Below are 21,690 nucleotides of genomic sequence, written 5' to 3' on the forward strand. Positions count from 1 at the left end.
TAAAAACATAATAAAGCAGAATATTATTCTGAACAATCTTCTCTGTAGTACTACATTTCATAGGTTTCTTGATTAAAAATATGAAAATAAAGCTACTTGGTAGCCACATAATAATAGAATTTTCAGCTGAGGTGCAGTCTGGTTTTTAAAATTTTGGATTTTAAATTATTTGGAAGCTGTTATAAGTGGTATTTGATACTGGGAAAGATTGAACGCAAAAGGAGAAGGCAGCAGAGGATGAGATGGTTAGATTGAATCACTGTCTCAATGGATATGAATCTTAGAAAAATCTGGATACTGAAGGACAGGGGAGCCTGGCCTGCTGCAATCCATGGGGTTGAAAAGAGTCAGATATGACTTAGCAACTGAACACAACAATAAGTGGTATTGCTTTGTAGACTCAATCTAGTTCAAAGTTATAATTTATTGTTATTTAACAATATATTTCATGTGATTCTTGTGCAAAATTTAGACCTAAAGTTTCATGGAGAAATCACACAAAATATTTTCATTGGTGCCTTTAAGTAACACTGAGGCTATCCAGACACTATTACATGTGTTCAATATTAACACTAATGTAATAAGACCTCACATCCTTCTGGTTGTCACTTCTCCAGTTCACAAGTACAAACAACCCAGAAGGAGATCACAGAGGCCACAGGTAAGTTTTTAAAGTTCCAGAAAAAGAAATAAACAAAATGATACACATGCATGCATATTTGATTTCTGTCGTAAGCATGCTATAGCTGCTCTAATATTAGAATTTTCATAGCATAGTTATTTGTTTTCTTTGAAAACAGTATACTTTTACCTTTACATTAGAAGTTGAGTAAGACAGCAGGTATTCATAAAATATAAAAGGCAGGGAGAGAGCACTGTGTGCTTCTCATGGCCATATCCAAAAGATCAGAGAAATGTTATCTCCACTACTTTTAAAAAGGAAAATAGTTTAAATCTATAGCCTTGCAAAGTTAAAAAAAATAGGGAAAGAAAAAATCTCCTCTGTGTACCTCAGTAGCATCAATGAACTTCATGGCACAACCATAACTCATTAACATTTGTTGATATGATCTTGAGTCATCATGAGAAAGCATATAATATTTAATTTATTCTAGTGAGGAAGGGAAAACTGTCTCTAATTTCAACAAGATGACACTTCAATATTTTACTTGGCATTTTTTCAAACTTTTCACACATCAAGAGAAAGAAATCAGTCATCTATAAAAATTACTTTTGCAGAACATTTCATTTTTTCATAATCTCAGGTAAGGAGCATATTTAAATTTTTTCCTCTAACACAGAAAATACATTTCCTCATCCTTGCAGTGAGAGACAGCCACCCTCTGCAAGTTTCTTGCATTGTATAACTGGTTAAGTTTTAAGATCTACACTGAACAGTCAATACACCCATATAATCAACTTACAGCAGTTTTTAGTGGCAGTGGTAATGGCAGTGGCTGAGGACTCGCCATAGTGGGTACATCATGTCCAGCTTTCAAGAAAACGTTACAAGGCATGCCACAAGGCAAACATGATTTGAACAGTAAGCATCAGAACAGACATAGAAGGGATGCTGGAATTGTAACATTGGTAGTTCAAAACCTCTGTGAATCAGCATGCTAAAGGTCTAATGCAAAAGTAGACAGCATGCAAGAACAGATGGGCAACGTAACCAGAAAGATGAAAATACTAACGGGGGAAAAAAAAAAAAAAAAAACCACCAAAAAAAAAAAAAAAAAAAACTAAAGGAAATAAAAAAGATTAAAAAAAAATGAAAACAAAAACAGAAAAACTCCCACCATTTTTCAGAAATGAAGAATATAATTGATGCATTCACTAGTAGACTGGACACAGCTGATAAGAGAATCTCTGAGTTAGAAGTATACTGACAGAATCATTGAAAATTGGCAGCAAAAAGAATTGAGACTGAAAACAAAACCAAGTCAAGGACTGTGGGACAACCACAAAAGGAGTAACACAGGTGCAATGGCAAAGAGAATTGGCAGAAAAGGGCCATGGCTAAGAGCGAAACCAAAAGAATATTGAGTTATAAGATTTTTAAAAAAGTGACATTATGAAGTTCTTAAGCAAGACTGTCAGTATTGACAAGAGATCAAATAGAATAAGCCTGAGAGATGGTATTAGAGATAATGATGGAGAATATAACAATGTCCTGAAGGTGTTTGGTTTTGGAGCAGTGAGCAGAAAAGTCAGATGACAGTAGTTGAAGACTGGATGGAATACGGGAAGTAGTGGCATTAAGTAGCCTTCTATGTTATCCAGGATACCACTGACTTTCCATCAGCAGTTTTTCCAGTTGAAAGGATTTATTTCATACTACCAAAATACACTGAAGGGTTTTTAAATCGGTGCAAAAGCTAAACTCAAGAATTCTTGCTGCAGAGGGAAATAAATATCAAATTACTTTTTTTCCTTTCATACACGTTAGACTTTATATTTAGTATTTGAGTTTACATAACCATTGCTACCTAAAAATTTCTGGATCCTATTATTACTTTATTCCTGTTTGAAAATCAGCCAATTTATTTTCTTAGATTTCTGATGCCTTATTTGAATTCTCTTACTAAATGCAGCTTTCAGAAACCACAAAATGATACCACTATTTTTGGTTAGGAGTCCGTTAGGGCATGATATGCATTCTGAGTTATTTTAGTCAACAGTTTTAACAATATTGCAATGCTGCCTATCATGGATCACTGTTAATCCATTCTTTGAATACAACTTCTTGAAGCCTGCATGCTTATTTAACTCAGTGCCATGCCATTTGTCATGTTTTGTTATGACACTATCCTATTCCCAGGAATACATTTCTGTACCAAGTCTTCTAGAGTAACAGACAGACCTGAATATTTCAGTGACTTTAAAAACAATATCTATTCCATATTCATGCTAATAATGACTTTATTATTGACAGAAGGATGACTAAAGAAAAGAGATTAAAGAGAGTTGGAAGGCAGTGAGATATGAAGGAAATCTCACTGATATGAAAACTCTTTATTTGACCATTTTATTTAAGATGAGAATTTTGTTTGTTTAAGATGGGATATATGTGAATATGTTTCATTGTTGATGAGAAGGAAATTGGTAACAAGAAGAAACTATTGGAAATATATCAGAAGAATTTGAGAATGGTGGACTCCACCAAGTCTAATAGAACAACCCCTTAAACTATAGGTCAAGAAGGGAAAAAAGATACATGCTGATACAGAAAGTTTGTAAAACATTTTGCAAAAAAAAAAAACAAAACAAAAAACAAAAAAAAACAAAAAACAAAAATGAGGAAATTATGTCAGTTTTTGTTTTCCTATGACTAGTAAGCAAGATAATCTCCTTATAGTGAGGAAAAGGAATAGCTTTTGGATGACAATTTTAAGGGGAGAAAATCTGAAATTACAGGACAGGTGAAAATAACTAGGCCAACAGAGGATGCTGGCCAGTAACTTTAAAGAACTTTGTTATTAGAAACTGTGAAATAACAGGGATAAAATATAAAAGTAATTTTGTGATTGATTTCCTTCTGCATGTCTAAAGAACTAGGCTTAGGCACAAAGTTGTGGAAAAATCGTATGTTGTTGTTGTTGTTCTATTGCTAAGTCATGTCTGACTCTTTGTGACCCCATGAACTGCAGCACACGTGGCTTCCCTGTCCTTCACTATCTCCAGGAGTTTGCTCAAACTCCTGTCCATTGTGTCAGTGATGATATCCAACAATCTCATCCTCTGTTATCCCCTTCTCCTCTTGCCCTCAATCTTTCCCAGCATCAGGATCTTTTCCAATGAGTCAGTTCTTTGCATCAGGTGGCCAAGGTATTGGACTTTCAGCTTCAGCATCACTTCTGATGGATATACAGGGTTGATTTCCTTTAGGATTGACTAGTTTGATCTCCCTGCTATCCAAGGAACTCTCAAGAGTCTTCTGTAACACCACAGTTCAAAAGCATCAATTCTTCAGCCCTTAGTCTTCTTTTGGTCAAACTCTTACATCCATATGTGACTACTGGAAAAACCATAGCTTTTACTATATGGATCTTTGCAAGCAAAGTGATATCACTGCTTTTTAATAAACTGTCTAGGTTTGCCATAGCTTTTCTTCCAAGGAGAAAGTGTCTTTTAATTTCATGCTGCAGTCACCATCCACAGTGATTTTGGAGCCCAGGAAAATAAAATCTGCCACCGTTTCCACATTTCCATCTATTTGCCGATCAGTAAATGTCTCTCTCTCTCACACACACACACACCCCAAAATATGTGATGTTACAAACCATGGAATATAGCCATTAGAAACAAAAGAAAAAAATGAAATTAGACAATGTAGAAATTACTTGAATGATGTTAAAACAAGGGATCTTCTAAGATGTAACATCAAGAACTATAGATTTACCAAATATGCTAAAAGGATGCATGATGAAAATCAGAGAATCAAGTATTTGAGTTTTTGTTTCACCACATATTTTAATTTATGATTTCTAAGTTGGGGCTTGATTAAAAGAAAACATTCCATTGTATTTGCTAATTTAAATTTGAATAGCTACAAAATATAGATTGTCACTATGTTGGGAAAGAGTAATTAAAACCATGTGATCAGTTAGCAGGACTTCAACAACATAGCTGTAATCTAACAACCCACTCCACCTTCCTCTCTTATTCTTTTATGATATGTATTATATTCATCTCTGTTAAAGCAACCTTGATAGATTTTACTGTTAAATACTGTTTTATAGAGGCAGAATGTTTCTTCTTACTGAATAAAATTTACATACTCTATTGAATTTTCTTGACTAATTTATAAATGAAGTTTAATTCTTCTTACATGAATTAAGTGAAAGTAGCTCAGTCTTGTCCAACTCTTTGCGACCTCAGGGATTCATGGACTTCTCCATGGGATTCTGGAATTCAGGCCAGAATACTGGAGTGGGTAGCCTTTCCCTTCTCCAGGGGATCTTCCCAATGCAGGGATTGAACCCAGATCTCCTGTGTTGCAGGCGGATTCTTTACCAGCTAAGCTACAAGGGAAGACCCATATGAACTAAATGCAAGAAATAAATGTTGAAAAATATATTTTAAGAAGTGAAAATAAAATCACCTTTCTTTGGTAATATTTTCTTTTAAAGAAGAATACAGGGATTCAATTATTTCCATCAAAACTCTGATGCTGAGTTGATGACTCAGAAAATACATTGGTTAGATCTTTGTAACACAGATCATTTTTGCTCAGAATATTTTAATAAAGAAAAAGCACTGCAGTATTAATACTGAAAAACATACATACATGGAAGTAGTAGGTGAGATATTTAAACCCATAGATTTTCGGGATAGGAAGTAACAGCCAGTGAAATGGGCCTATGGTGGGATTGCACTTGGCATATTCAAGGAACAGAGGAGAGTCTGGTGTGTCACTAGAATCAAGGAAATAAGAGAGAAGATGGTAGATGGGGAGGTCAGATGGCACACCTTACAATTTAAGAGCATAATATTCCTTCTTCCATTTACTACATTTGCATGAATGCGTGCATGCTCATTTGTTCAACTGTGTTGGACCCTTTGATACCCCATGGACTGTAGCCCACCAGGCTGCTTTGTCATCAAATTTTTCAGGCAAGAATATCGAAGTGGATGAGCATTTCCTCCTCCAGGGGATCTTCTCAATCCAGGGATGGAATTTGAAGTTCTGGCATAGCAGGCATACTCTTTACCATCTGAGCCACAGAGAAGCCCCAAAAGAGGCTAAAAATAGTCTAGTGTACTCTTTATCTGAAAGGTCATTTACCAAGATAAAATGCTTTTACTATGAAACCACCAAACAGCAGAGATCAAAGTCAAATAGTCTGTACCACATTGTATTTTTAATATGGTGTGTGTGTGTGTGTGTGTGTGTGTATGTGTATGTGTGTGTGTGTGTGTGTGAGAGAGAGATGGGGGGGCTTGATTTAATACTTTTAAAGAGTTGCTTTGGTTGAAATAACAGAAGTGGAGGATAAATACAAACTAATCTCTCAATATCTGTCTGTAGGGCTCACTACATCAGTGATAGTATAGGTTGCAAATAGCACAGTAAGGTAACTAATTTATTATATTACATAAGATAAAACATTTATGTGAAACTAAACTACAAATTTTGGAAGCCATTTTGAACTATTATATATGACACAAAAATCATGGTAGAAAATTGTCTGACACAAAATGAATGAACTATTTATAAGTAGCTATATATCCATTTTCACTTTAAAAGCAATGATGAGTTTATTTTATTTACTATTTACTTTTCATGAGTCAGACTTTGCTTCATTATGAGAAATAGCATGTGGCTAGTGTTTTAGGAGAATGTTAATGGGACAAACTAAAGTGACTCATCAAGAATATGTAATAAAATCTCCAAACGCAAATTATGTTATGTATAAAATTAACTGCCAAAAAGAGTGAAAAGCAACAGATGGCCAACAAAAAAAGATGGAATTGAAACAGTCAGGTTTGATATTGACTAAGTGGAGAATCTTAATCTAAGCTTGCATATAAGATGCAAAAATAATGGCTGACAAATGGAGGATTTTCTTAAAGTTTGTGAGATACATAAAGAAAACTCTTTTTATATGCCAAAAAAAGAAATGGTGACTAATTATAATGTACGTGTAAAATTATGTGGAGATAATGCCCGAAAAATTAAGACCTTACAAGGGAGAAGATCTGGAATAAAAAGCAAAGAATATGTCAGATGTTGCACTGAAGTTGATTTTTCAACCTAACATAAATCCCTAATGAGTTTGAGCATAGGACAATGAAATTTTCTCATTTCACAAAACCTGGATGATGTATACTCTTCAAATATTTAAAATAACTACATTTTAAAGTTCTGAGACAATAATAATAAGATAAATGTGTATTAATTACTTACTGACGCATAAGAAACCACTCCCGAAACTGGTAGTTCTAAAAAGAAGCATTTATTGTTTTTATTAGTAATAAGCCTAGAAGCCCAATAAGTTCAGCTGATGGTTGCAGTGTTCTCTGGACTCAGCTGTGCTCACCCAGGCATTAGGGTTAAGAATAGCGTGGGCTGGCTAATCTACAATGGTATTATCCACATGTAGAAGTTGGCCAGCTGGTCTTGTTCTCATGGCATGGTGTATATCCTAGAGAATGGTGTAACATGCAAGGTCTTCGCGGCTTAGTCTTACAAGACTCACTGATACTCTACCACTTCCAATGCATCATACTGGTAAAAGCAATCATAAAGCCAGCCCAGATTCGTTTCCAGCGGGAAACAGATAACCACTTCAAAGAACTATAAAGTCACATTGAATGGGGCATGGGATACTTGGAGGGGGACAATTTCAGAAACCAGTTTATCATTTTCCACCTCAAAGTCCCCAAAACTCATGCTTCTCATGCATTCCAATTATGGGCAGTTTACCTAAGGAGGTTTTAAAGACATAAATAATCATGGTGCTTCCCTGGTGGCTCAGATGGTACAGATTCTGCCTGCCAATGCAGGAGATGCAGATTCAATCCCTGGTCTGGGAAGATCCCCTGGAGCAAGAAATGGCAACCCACACCAGTATTCTTGCCTGAAGAATCCCATGGACAGAGGAGCCTGGCGGACTGCAGTCCATGGAGTTGCATAAAGTCAGACGTGACTTAGTGACTGAACAACAACCACAATCCTGACATCAGGTTCAAAATCCAGAATTTTATCATCTACATCATTACAGATGTAATTGTTCAGATGCTTCATTTCTTGACCTGAGGACCTATGGTCACAGATAACTGATCTGTCACCTAACATTCCCAGGAAACAACAATGAGAAAGAAGCAGGATAACTACAGTAGAAACATATAGGAAGCCCTCACATTTGATAAATGAGTTTTGTTGGTGAAGAGTCCAAGCCTTCAGCAGGGCTGAAACACATGGGAAATTATTCAGACTGTAAAAAGGTCTCGTGGTTCCTAAATATTTTATGAATAGAAATCAACCAGAGAAAGCTATTTATCTTTTCATGTAGGCAATTTTTTCAAAACTAACAAATGAGAAAAATGAACAAAAAATTTCCCAGAGGATCTGCCAACAATACTAAATCAACATTCATTCTTCTTCACTGATATGCTTTTATTCAAAACTTGAAATGATGGAACTAGTGATGGAACTTTGCTTCTAAGTATACGGTGTTCCATATATCCCAGGATAGAGTGTAAAATGTTGATCAAAATAGAATCGTTTGTCTCAATGCCATAACATTTTATCTATAACATTTTTGGTTAGGGAATGTAAAGCCATGTTCTAAAAATGCTGAATTCATATAAATTTTATATGCCAATGTTAAGGTGAATATTAAACATTTTTATGTGTAATCCAGAAACCGGTTAATCTAATTACAGATTTCTGTAGGTAATAACTTTCTGCTTATTTTAATACAAAAGTGTTTAATTAGTCTTGGTACCCAAGAATTAGAGAACTGTAAACATGGAAAAGGTTATTTAAGAGGTTATTTGTGGGGAAAAAAGTAAAAGGAATATCCCAGAGGTAGCAATAAAGAATCCTTAAATCAATGGACTTGGGGAAACACATCAAGGAAGCAGAAAATAGGTCTATTCATGCAATATTTCTTTTCCATGGGATAGATTAACTTGGAGATACATGCCCAGATGTAGTTCAGAATTCCTGCGGATCCACAGTGACTGCATTGTGCCTCTTAATCTCCCTTATGATCAATGAATATTTATGTTGGATTGTAGTTAATTCTTTTTGATAAAAGTCAAACTCACATAGAGCAAGGCTAAGAACTCTGAGAGTTGCCAACCTCCCAAACTGGATTAAACCTGTGAAACATAATGATTACAATGTAGCTCTAATTATATGAAATGTTTAGGTGTAAAGATTCATAGGTACAATTTTCTAATTTGAGAAATATTTTTTTCAGAATATCTTGCACTGAAAAATTAGAAAGATGAAAAAACAAAACAAATAAAATATAGTAGGTAAAAGTTTCTGGAAAACATTAGGAACAAAAGGAGTTGCGTGGCAAGTGGCTAGAAAGGAGAAAATTCAAAGATGTGAGCCTTTTATTCTGTCCTGGGTTTATGTCAAGGGATTTGCAAACTGGAAAGTGGTAGCTGAGAGGCTGAAAAACGCCAATTTGGATAAGCTCTTGTGGGCAAGGAGAAAACCTTCACTTCAGTGGATAAAAATAGTAGGGGTGGGGGGTGGGTTGGGGGTGGTGTGCAGGGAAAGCAGGCTGGTTTTGCAACTGGGAAAAGTTAGGAATAAGCGTGGTTTGACAATTTAATAGCCAGTACAAAGCCTAAGCTGCAGTTCATGGGGTTGCTAGGAGTCGGACACGACTGAGTGACTTCACTTTCGCTTTTCACTTTCATGTATTGGAGAAGGAAATGGCAACCCACTCCAGTGTTCTTGCCTGGAGAATCCCAGGGACGTGGAAGCCTGGTGGGCTGCCGTCTATGGGGTCACAGAGTCAGACATGACTGAAGTGACCTAGCAGCAGCAGCAGCAGCAGCAGCAAAGCCTAAAACCTAGATTAATCATTTCCATTCTGATTGGTGGAAGGTGTACTGTCCCTCCTTAGTTGTTTAGTAGAGGCAAAATAAATTCTCCCTATAAAAAATATGAAATAATCTAGAAGAATTTACAGAAATGCAAAAAAATTGAAAATCCAATTGATGGGACTATCAATCAGTGAGACAGTCACCTTCATCACTGAATAAAGGGTGCTGAAGGAAGGGTGATGAAGGAAGCAGGGTATGACTGGTGACCTATGAAAAAATGAAGACATTGTACACAGTTTACATGCTACCATAAGCAGACCAGCCTTGTTTATGGAAATGCATTGCTTTATCCTTTGGCTAAAGTAAATGTTAGAAATTTGCCAGCAAGACAGAGATAATGCTAGCCACCATGTCATTAAATACTTAAATTCCAATACTATTTTGTTCATTCTTAATCTGATAAACTTTTATCTTATTGGTAAACTCATATGGTAAATATCTAGGATTAGCATTAGCAAATTAAGAGTGAAGTGTATTATAGCTTCAAGACACAAGCTACTTGAAGACTTAGGCTTCTGAAATGTAACAATTACAATGATTTGAAAAATATACTCATAAAATCCTAAATCACAAATATATGCTTTGTACTCTCACTACTTAAAATATTGACAAATCACATATTTATAGATGATATACATATATATTAGAAAATGTCAGAGGTTATACAATCATTCCATTCTATTTTGGTGGCTCAGTTGGTAAAAAATCTGCCTATAATGCAGGAGATGGGATTTGATCCCTGGATTGGGAAGATCCCCTGGAGAAGGAAATGGCAACCCACTCCAGTATTCTTGCCTGAAAAATCTCACAGAGTACCCTGGTGGGCTATAGTCCATGGGTTCACAGGAGTTGGACATGACTTAGAAACTAAACCACCACCAGGAGATTAATAATAATATATTAAATACATAACTGATAGTAACCCACCCCAGTAAATGAGTTATTAATACTCTCATTAGAATGGCAGATTAAATGTAGGTGAAGGTAGCATATAGGAATTAATTCTGAAAGAAGATTGAGTAAGTCAATATTGATAGAACAGAAGAATAAAAAATATGACCATTTGGAGATAGGCTTGAAAAGGACAGAGAAAGCTGTTTACAAGGTGTCTAGTATGTTAGGCTAAAGATAACTGTGTTTGAATAATTCCTATGTATCTTTTCTATTTCAATTTAGATGTTACTGTTTTCAGTAAATAATAAACTGATCACACCTGGTCCTCAGACATGACTTCTAAGACTTGAATTTCTATCAGCTATTTCAAAATTAAGATAACTCAGGATTTAATTTGCCTTTTTTTTTTTTTCAAACCACCTACCCTATTTCTCATTCTTCAAACTTGTAAGCCATTGTTTTTGTGTCCTCTCTGTTTAGCCCCAGATTCCATGTTGATTACTTAAAGTCATTGCTATCATCTTCATTTATTCTCTAGATTCTGTATATCCCAGGTCCAGTCTATCCCTCCTCTTCTATCTGAAATATATCCACTTCTCTCCATTTATGTTTTGTTCCCCAAAACTTAATTCCAAGTCATGATTTCTCACAGGGGTTATCAAGATACATCCCCTTCTTCTCTCCCTGAGTTTGCTTTCAGCTTGTCTTCTCACCCAGTGTGATCTATTTTAAGAACACTTCTGAATGTGTTAGTCCCATGATGACACCTTCAGTGAATTTCCACGGCACTTTAAATTCTTATCATGTTGTAAGATAACTATTTATGATCAGGCTCCTGATCATGTTTCCAATCTTCTTATTAAGTATACATTTTCTTGAATGTGTTTTCCATCTGTCTATATTCTTCCTAGATCAACTCATATGACATCATTCTCATCAGACAATTTAGAATTTAGGTTAAAATTCTAATCTGTATTTTATGTATGTTTTTTCCATGTCTCTGTCCATCTTCTCTTTCCCTGTCTCTGACTCTATATATATACATATTTTTTCTCTTCCTTTCTCTCTCTATATATTCTATCATATGTATGTGTGTATATATATACATAGTCTCACAAATGTATTGCATTGCTTTCTATTTTCATTAATTATGTTACGCACTCATCGAGCCCCTTTGACCTAAAAACAGGTGCCAAACATGATCTTAAAAAATCACATTTAAAAAACATTTCCACTATTTCTAATGGTTTATTGAGAACAAAGCTAATCCATAAAGAAATAAGAATAAGCATAGCAGATATTTTCCAAACAACACTAGACTGCAGAAAACACCAGGGATTATGAGGAAATGTTAATCTAATAGAATTTAATAGCAGGACATATTATCAATTAAAATTAAGTATACTATAAAATACATTAACAGAGATGTAAAGAACCAGATATTTTTCTCTATTCATACTTTCTCATATACTTTATTGAGATAAAATAAAAATAAAAATTGTTCAAAAATTCATGGTAAACTCCTCCTATCCATAAAAGCCAACCCAAGACAATGAATTAACTATATATAGTCTAATAATAAAAAAATCATAGGTTGACAGTTTTTCAGCAGACATAGGAACACATATATTCAAATTTCACAAGTTATTTTCTTTCTGTAAACTCAATATATTTCCTATTTGGAAATTAACTATGAATATTGTAATAGCCATCATATAATAACAGGATTTTTATATACCGATAAACTTTGGACAGTTCATGGTCTATGACATTCTTTTTATGTTACTTTGAACTTTAAATACTCATGATTGATAGCAAATATAACACTTCATTATATTTGTTCTTATTGTTGTTCACTCACTAAGTCATGTTCAACTCTTTGCAACACCATGGATTGTAGCACACCAACCTCCTCTGTCCTTCACTATCTCCCGAAGTTTGCTCAGATTCATGTCCATTGAGTCAGTGATACTATGTCCATTATATAAAGTCTTATAAAAAATACAAAACCTATGTTAAAGAAATGTATGCTAATCAACTTGCCTGACTTCAGGCTCTACTACAAAGCCACAGTCATCAAGACAGTATGGTACTGGCACAAAGACAGACATATAGATCAATGGAACAAAATAGAAAGCCTAGAGATAAATCCACACACATATGGACACCTTATCTTTGACAAAGGAGGCAAGAATATACAATGGAGTAAAGACAATCTCTTTAACAAGTGGTGCTGGGAAAACTGGTCAACCACGTGTAAAAGAATGAAACTAGATCACTTTCTAACGCTGCACACAAAAATAAACTCAAAATGGATTAAAGATCTAAATGTAAGATCAGAAACTATAAAACTCCTAGAGGAGAACATAGGCAAAACACTCTCAGACATAAATCACAGCAGGATCCTCTATGATCCACCTCCCAGAATTCTGGAAATAAAAGCAAAAATAAACAAATGGGATCTAATTAAAATTAAAAGCTTCTGCACAACAAAGGAAAATACAAGCAAGGTGAAAAGACAGCCTTCTGAATGGGAGAAAATAATAGCAAGTGAAGCAACTGACAAACAACTAATCTCAAAAATATACAAACAACTTCTGCAGCTCAATTCCAGAAAAATAAACGACCCAATCAAAAAATGGGCCAAAGAACTAAATAGACATTTCTCCAAAGAAGACATATGGATGGCTAACAAACACATGAAAAGATGCTCAACATCACTCATTATTAGAGAAATGCAAATCAAAACCACAATGAGGTACCACTTCACACCAGTCAGAATGTCTGCGATCCAAAAATCTGCAAGCAATAAATGCTGGAGAGGATGTGGAGAAAAGGGAACCCTCCTACACTGTTGGTGGGAATGCAATCTAGTACAGCCACTATGGAGAACAGTGTGGAGATTCCTTAAAAAATTACAAATAGAACTACCTTATGACCCAGCAATCCCACTGCTGGGCATACACACCGAGGAAACCAGAATTGAAAGAGACACATGTACCCCAATGTTCATCGCAGCACTGTTTATAATAGCCAGGACATGGAAACAACCTATATGTCCATCAGCAGATGAATGGATCAGAAAGCTGTGGTACATATACACAATGGAGTATTACTCAGCCATTAAAAAGAATTCCTTTGAATCAGTTCTGATGAGATGGATGAAACTGGAGCTGATTATACAGAGTGAAGTAAGCCAGAAGGAAAAACACCAATACAGTATACTAACACATATATATGGAATTTAGAAAGATGGCAATGACGACCCTGTATGCAAGACAGCAAAAAAGACACAGATGTATATAACAGACTTTTGGACTCAGAGGGAGAGGGAGAGGGTGGGATGATTTGGGAGAATGGCATTCTAACAAGTACACTATCATGTAAGAATTGAATCGCCAGTCTATGTCTGACGCAGGATACAGCATGCTTGGGGCTGGTGCATGGGGATAACCCAGAGAGATGTTATGGGGAGGGAGGTGGGAGGGGGGTTCATGTTTGGGAACGCATGTAAGAATTAAAGATTTTAAAATTTAAAAAATAAAAAACTAAAAAAAAAATAAAAAATAAACAAAATAAGAGATAATAATAAGTGATAAATGATAAATACAAAAAAAATAAAAAAAGAAAAATATCTTTAAAGATCAAAAAGAAAAAGAAACATTTTTTCTAATAGAGTAAAGCTGATTAGTTCTAAAATTTATATCAGTAAAATTATGTATTATCCTTTTATCCATAAAAAAAAAAGAAATGTATGCTAAAAACCACTTTTAACATAGGTTTTGTCATGGGAGTGGGTGATAATGAAAGTTTATTTTACTTCCTTTGTGGCATTTAATTGCATATAACGTTGGTTCACATAAATATCTGTGATATGAAAGTTTTTTTCCTCTGGGCCAGGTTTGATTTCACATCGTTTTACATGTTAATACATATTTGAGCTTCTCACATGATTCAGGCAGTAAAGAATCTGCCTGCGATGCAGGAGACCTGGGTTCTATCCCTGGGTTGGGAAGATCTCCTGGAGGAGGCATGGCAACTCACACCAGTATTCTTGCCTGAAGAATCCCCATAGGGTCACAAAGAGACAGACACCACTGAGCGACTAAGCACACATACATGGCTTGCAAGGCATGAGTATATAGTTCAAAGATACAGTTACATTAGAATATTTAATGCAAATTATAGGGGTTAAAGTGTTCCTATAAGAGCCCCCTGATTCACTGACTGTCCATCTGAGATCATTGTATTTGACAAACTCATTGTATAATTTGGCATATTTGATCCTAATAAAAGTGGAAATCCTATAACTCTAAATTTTCACTAATATTCACACTTTTAGCACTTGACCTATGATTTGATATTCAATCAAACATTACAGGCACAAATCTGTGGTTGAGCCATGTATAAACAGTATTATTCCTCTCTCCATTATTAATATTTCAGATGGAAGGAAAGAAATTTCAAAATATTTCCCATATATGTCATAAAAATGATGAGCAGAAAAGCATTTTCTTTTTAACTGCTTTTAAGAAAGGGAAATACTATATATAAACAAAGCCTTAAAAGTCATTTTTGAAGTTATTTTGTCAACTTGAAATCTAATTTTCTAAATTTTCAGAGACTTTGTGACAAACTCTCAAATAAAATATTTATACTTTACCTAAATTCTATGGCAAAAATAGCATATTACTCAGTAAAAATTGTAACAAAGTATAATTTGTTATGCATGCAATTTTCCAAATCTGATTTAATAAGAGTTTAAAATGTAATCTAAGAATCTTAAAAATTAAATTCAGTGAGAGAAAGCAATATAAGATAAATTATTTTATAGGTTCTCAAAATTCTTTTAACAGAGGTATAGTCTTTTTCTTCATTGACCCATATTCTGAAAGGTTTTCAGGAATATGCATAATTTAAAATTATTGCTTGTTATGTTTTATTTTTCAGTACACAAAAAAATACAAATACTAATGCTTATCAATATTGTTTTACAGTTAGCTATTTCTGGGGCATTTTCCTTCTTAAAAATAATGAGCAGTGTTGACATTTTTTCCCATGTTTCATCTCTCAAGTGAATTCCTCTACATATCTTCTCACATAATCTGAATATATTAATCTATCACCATTTAGAGTTACCAGACAATGAAAGATTCTCAAACCAAGGGTCAAAGTAACCATCAGATCTCGACAAAGCTTAGGAATTCTTGGTCAATTACAAGAATGAGGTTTCACAGCAGTAATCATCATTGGAATTTTTAATGGACATTCTTTTTCTATTAATAGATAATATTTATTTTAGATAATATTAATAGAATGTTTAAAATACGTGTATAAATTATTTTTTTTTCAAAATGTAAGCAAAAGACATGTACAACTGAAAACTTCAAGACACTGATGAAATAAATGGAAAAAAACTCATGAAAAAATATATTCATGCTCATGGATTGGAAGAATCAATACTGTTTTCCAAAGAAATCTACAAATTCAATATAATTCCTATCAGAATTTCAATGGCATTATTCACATAAATAAAACAATTCTAAAAGTTGTAGGAACCACAAAACCCATATAGTCAGTCAATGTTGAGAAATAAGAATATAGCTGGGGGCATTACACTTACTGATCTTAAACTGGATTTTAAAGATATAGAAATCAAAAAAATATGGTAATGGTATAAATATAGACATACAGACATAGAGATAATGTGAAATGCCAGGCTGGAGGAAGCACAAGCTGGAATCAAGATTGCTGGGAGAAATATCAATAACCTCAGATATGCAGATGACGCCACCCTTATGGAAGAAAATGAGGGAGAACTAAGAAGACTCTTAATGAAAGTGAAAGAGGAGAGTAAAAGAGTTGGCTTAAAACTCAATATTCAGAAAACTAAGATCATGGTATCTGGTCCAATCACTTCATGGCAAATAGATAGAGAAACAATGGAAACAGTGAGAGACTTTATTTTGAGGGGCTCCAAAATCACTGCAGATGGTGACTGCAGCCATTAAATTAAAAGATGATTGCTCCTTGGAGGAAAAATCATGACCAACCTAGACAGTATATTAAAAAGCAGAGACATTACTTTGCTAATGAAAGTCCATCTAATTAAAGCTATGGTTTTTCCTGTAGTCAGGTACAGATGTGAGAGTTGGACTATAAAGAAAGCTGAGCACCAAAGAATTGATGCTTCTGAACTGTGGTGTTTGGAGAAAACTCTTGAGAGTACTTTGGACAGCAAGGAGATCAGCCAGTCCATCCTAAAGGAAATCAGTCCTGAATATTCATTGGAAGGACAGATGCTGAAGCTGAAACTCCAATGCTTTGGCCACCTGATGTGAAGAACTGACTCATTTGAAAAGACCCTGATGCTGGGAAAGACTGAAGGTGGGAGGAGAAGGGGATGACAAAAGAGGAGATTGTTGATTGCATCACCAACTCGATGGACATGAGTTTGAGTAAGCTCTGGGAGTTAGTTATGGACAGGGAGGCCTGGCAGTCACAAAGAGTCGGACACAACTGAGCAACTGAACTGAACTGAACTGAACACATCAGTGGACAAAAGAGAACAGAAAAGAAACTCCAGAAATAAACCCACAGATACATGGTTTATTAATTTACAACAAAGAAACCAAGAATATGCTTTGGGGAAAGAGCATTGTCTTCTACAAGTTGTGTTTGGAAGACTGGACAGAGAAAAAATTAAAATGGGCCACTATTTATACAAAAATTAACTCAAAATGGATTAAAGTTTAGAATATGAGACTTGAAACTGTAAAACTCCTAGAAGAAAACAGATAATTAGTTCCTTGACTATAGTCTTGGTGATTTTTTTCTTTTTTTTGGATTTGACATTAAAAGCAAGGTAAAAAACCCCACAAGTAAACAAGTGGGATTACATCAAACTAAAAAGTTTCTGCACAGCAAAAAGAAACCATAAGCAACATGAAAAAGCTTATGAAACAGGAGAAAATATTGGCAAGTCATGTATTCAATAAAGCATTAATATTCAAAATACATTAAGAAAGCTCAATCACACAAAAGCAAACAATCCAATTAAACAATGGGCAGAGGATGAATGCAATGGCACACCACTCCAGTACTCTTGCCTGGAAAATCCCATGGACACAGGAGCCTGGTGGGCTACAGTCCATGGGGTCGTGAAGAGTCGGACACAATTGAGTGACTTCACTTTCACTTTTCACTTTCATGCATTGGAGAAGGAAATGGCAACTCACTCCAGTGTTCTTGCCTGGAGAATCCCAGGGACGGGGGAGCCTGGTGGGCTACCATCTACAGGGTCGCACAGAGTCAGACACGACTGAAGAGACTTACCAGCAGCAGCAGAGGATGAATAGATATTTTCCCAAAGAAGATACACAGATGGGCAATGGGTACTTGAAAACATGCTAAACATCACTAAAATAGAGGGAAATTCAAACTGAAAGTATAATGTTATCCCCCATAGTTGTTAGAATGGCTATTCTCAATAAGGGAAGAAATAAGAAGTGTTGGTAAAACTGTGGAGATAAGGGAACAATTTTTCGTTGATGGGAATGTTAACTGGAGTAGCCATGATGCAAAACAGTATGGAATTTCCTCAAAAAAGTAAACAATAGAATTAGCATATGATCTAGCAATTATATTTCAGGCTATTTATCTGAAGGAAACAGGAATCACTCACTCACTCTGACAGGTTTACTGTTGCATTATTCACAGTAGCCAAAACATGGAAGCAACCTAAGTGTTTATTAGTGGAAAAATGGACAAAGAAAATATGCTGTATATATGTACAATGTAATATTATTGAGCCTTGAAAATAGAAAGAAACGTTGTCATTTGTGAGAACTTGAATAATCTTGAGGCATTATGCTAGATAGCAACACCAGGAATGGCTTTTGTCAATCAAAAATACACTAACAAACTTACCCTTTTTGGTCTATGTTCAAAAATTCAAGAAAAAACTCTCCTTCATGATTCTGCTATTGCTTTCCAATATCAATAGAGGTTTCTTCAGGAAAGGGACATTTCAGGGAATAGCACTGACATTTTTATGAAGCTTACCAGTTGAGAAAGTATATCACATGCATCTGTTAGGGAGTTAAAATAGGAAAAAGGAGTCCATAACGGTGGTGGCTAAAAGACAAAGAAAGGAAAAAGCCTGCGAAAAGAGAACAAAGGAAGGTCCAAGGACCAGAGTGAGAACCTCAGTTAAAACAAACAGCCCTCCTGACCATCCCAATTTACAGAGGGCAGGCTCAGGGGGAAAAGAAAAAACATATAAAAAGAGGAGCCAAAATTGAGCCGGAGTCCTCTCTTCTCTTTGCATCTTTTGGGTAGGCCAGTCCTCACGCCTGGAAGATGTATTTTCCTTTGCTTGCCAAATAAAACTGAGCTGTAACACTGTTCCATCCCTTGCTTTACATTTTTGCTGTGGCGAGACAGAACCAGGAAATCTACAAACTCCCCCGACACATCTTACTTATGTCTATCAATGGTGAAGAGAGGCTAAATATTATCACTATGCTGCTAATGGGGAAATTGACTAGATGACACACTATTTAAGTCATTTAATTTCTTAGGAAAACTCTATGTAATATTGAGGATTGTGATTACTTATTTTTAGAAAGGTCCTTATCTTCTAAGGAGATCATTGTTAATACCATCAACACAAGTTTAAATGCTTCTCAGGGGTACTGGATAACTCAAAAAGGCTTCTTAGATAATCAGTTAAATAACAGATTGATCTCGGCCAAAGTGAGAAAGATGAAAACTGAGAAATAAGGAAGGCTTCCAGCAAGAGCAGTAACTTAGGCAGAAGTCTTGAAGTGTGAAATTATAGAATATATTCTATGAATGAAGAAATCGGCATAATGGTCAAAAAAAAAAAAGATTATGGAGCTGAAGAGACTCAACTGTAAAAAATATGCTGAAAGCCTTTCTTCAAATGTGTGGAATATAATTTGATGTTTTTGAACAGTGGCTTTCCCAGATCAGATTTATAATTTAGGAAGATCACTATGGCATGTAAGGTGTACATTGATTGCAATAACAAAAATCTAGAGATTAGAAAAGAAATTGGAGATGTACAATAATCCAGGCAAAACATTTAAGAACCTGAGAAAAGATATTGGCACTGTGGATTTGAGATGACTAATGATACGAAAAGGAATTATACAGTCTGAAAGATAGAATTTCCTGTATGATTGGTAAAAGGGGATAAAAAGCAGGGCATTGTGATTACAGTGGAATTCAGGGAGAAAAATAGAAATCAGATATGTAATTGGTGGGGAAAGGATTTGGGGAGATTATGAGGATTTAAGGTTTTATTTGTGTTAAAAAAGGGCCATGGAGGTCTTGACTACAAAAGAAACATAATTTGCCCTATGATTAAAATCAGTTTGGCTGGCCTGTGTTTACAATAGACCATGGAAGATAAAAATGGAAGCAAGGGGATATACTACCTATTGTGGTAATTCAAGTGAGAAAATAGTGGCTAAGACCAGGGTGGTCAAAGTGAAGAGTGTAAAAGGTGGTTGGATTCAAGATATATTTTAAACATAGAGGCATTTTTTCATGAAAGACTAGGCATAGAGTTTGACTTAAAGAGAAGATTAAACATTTCACCAAAGACCTTCATCTGAACAACTTGAAAGGCAGATTTACTAACATTGTAATAGGAAAATCTGAAAGTAGAGCAGAGCATTACAGATTGGGGCATGCCAGATTTAAATTGCTTATTAGGTATTTGAGTGGATATCTCCAGTAGGCTTTTATGTATATAAAGTAAGTTGAGAATTGTTGGAAATAAATATAAATAACCATTATAGACAGATTTAAAATTATGCAACTGGGGAATTCCCTTGAGAGCCAGTGATTAAGACTCCACACTTTCACTGCAAGGGGCATGGGATCAACTCCTAGCTGAGGAACTAAGAACCCATGAGTCATGCAGTGCAGTCAAAATACATAAATAAATAAAATTATGAGATGGGATGAGATCATCAAGACAGTCAAAATACATAGAAAAGAGAACCCTGGGGAGAAATTTGGAATGCTGGTTGAATAGTTGAAACAGTCAAGGAGCTTTAAAAGGAGCAGCTAATGAGATAGAAGAAAAACTAAGAAAATATAGTATTTTGGAAGTCAAGTAAAAGAGTAGGTCAAAGAGAGTTGAACTGTCAAGTGAGATGAACAATAATCATTGATCACTGAATTTAGTAATGAAGAAGTCATTGCTCACTTTGATGACAGGAAGGTGGTGTGATAGTCAGGGACAAAGGCATCTGATAGAGCTTGGTGTGATTGGAAACTGGAGAGCAGCTTGTAGAAAACCAAAACAAAACAAAAGAATTGCAATAAAGAGTAGCAAAGAACTGGGATATTCTTTGTTGTGTTACTTGGCAATCAGAACAGTTTTTTTGTCTATTTTCCAGTTGTTTGCTGTCTCCTCTAAAGAAGGAGAGGGCTTCCCTGGTGGCTCAGATGGTAAAGAATCTGCGTACAATACAGGAGACCAAGGTTCAATCCCTGGGTCAGGAAGGTCCCCTGGAAAAGTGAATGACAACGCACTCTAGTATTCGTGCCTGGAGAATCCCATGGACAGAGGAGCTAGTGGGGTACAACACATGGGGTCGCAAAGAGTCAGACACGACCAAGTGACTTAGCATGCACTAAAGAAGGAGAGGCTTTACAAAATCACTGCTAGGGAAGATCTCCACTAGCTTCAACAAATCTAAAAGCACAGGGGTTGCAGGAATCAGAGGACACATCTGTTAATGATCTGTTCTGTGCAGTTCACTGAGGTGCCTAATGAGTAGGTATACCCCAAAGTTGCTAGCAAACACGGCTTTAGCCTTCTATCCTCAAACCACGCTTACTCCAATGACTCAAGAGCAACAATGGTTTCCTTTTCAATTCCCTCTTCCAAATTATGTAAGTAGCCTTTGTTATCAGATTCTAAACAGAAATTCTACCTGAAAAGATTCCATAAAACGTATGTTCAAGATTTATAAACTTTGTGATATAAAAGAGACTATCTAAAGAAGAAAACAGTACAGCCACCAATTCCCTTGACTAATAACCCACACAAGGTTAATAACAGAAACCTAACACTTTTTGTACTAAGTCGAAATTTGCATTTTTAGAAGTTTTATCATAAAGAAAAGAAAAATTCCAAGCTTACTACATGGGAAAGCAGCAAATAAATACAATTTCAAT

Source organism: Capra hircus, chromosome 12 (assembly GCF_001704415.2).
Source record: "Capra hircus breed San Clemente chromosome 12, ASM170441v1, whole genome shotgun sequence".
Classification (NCBI taxonomy): Eukaryota; Metazoa; Chordata; class Mammalia; order Artiodactyla; family Bovidae; genus Capra; species Capra hircus.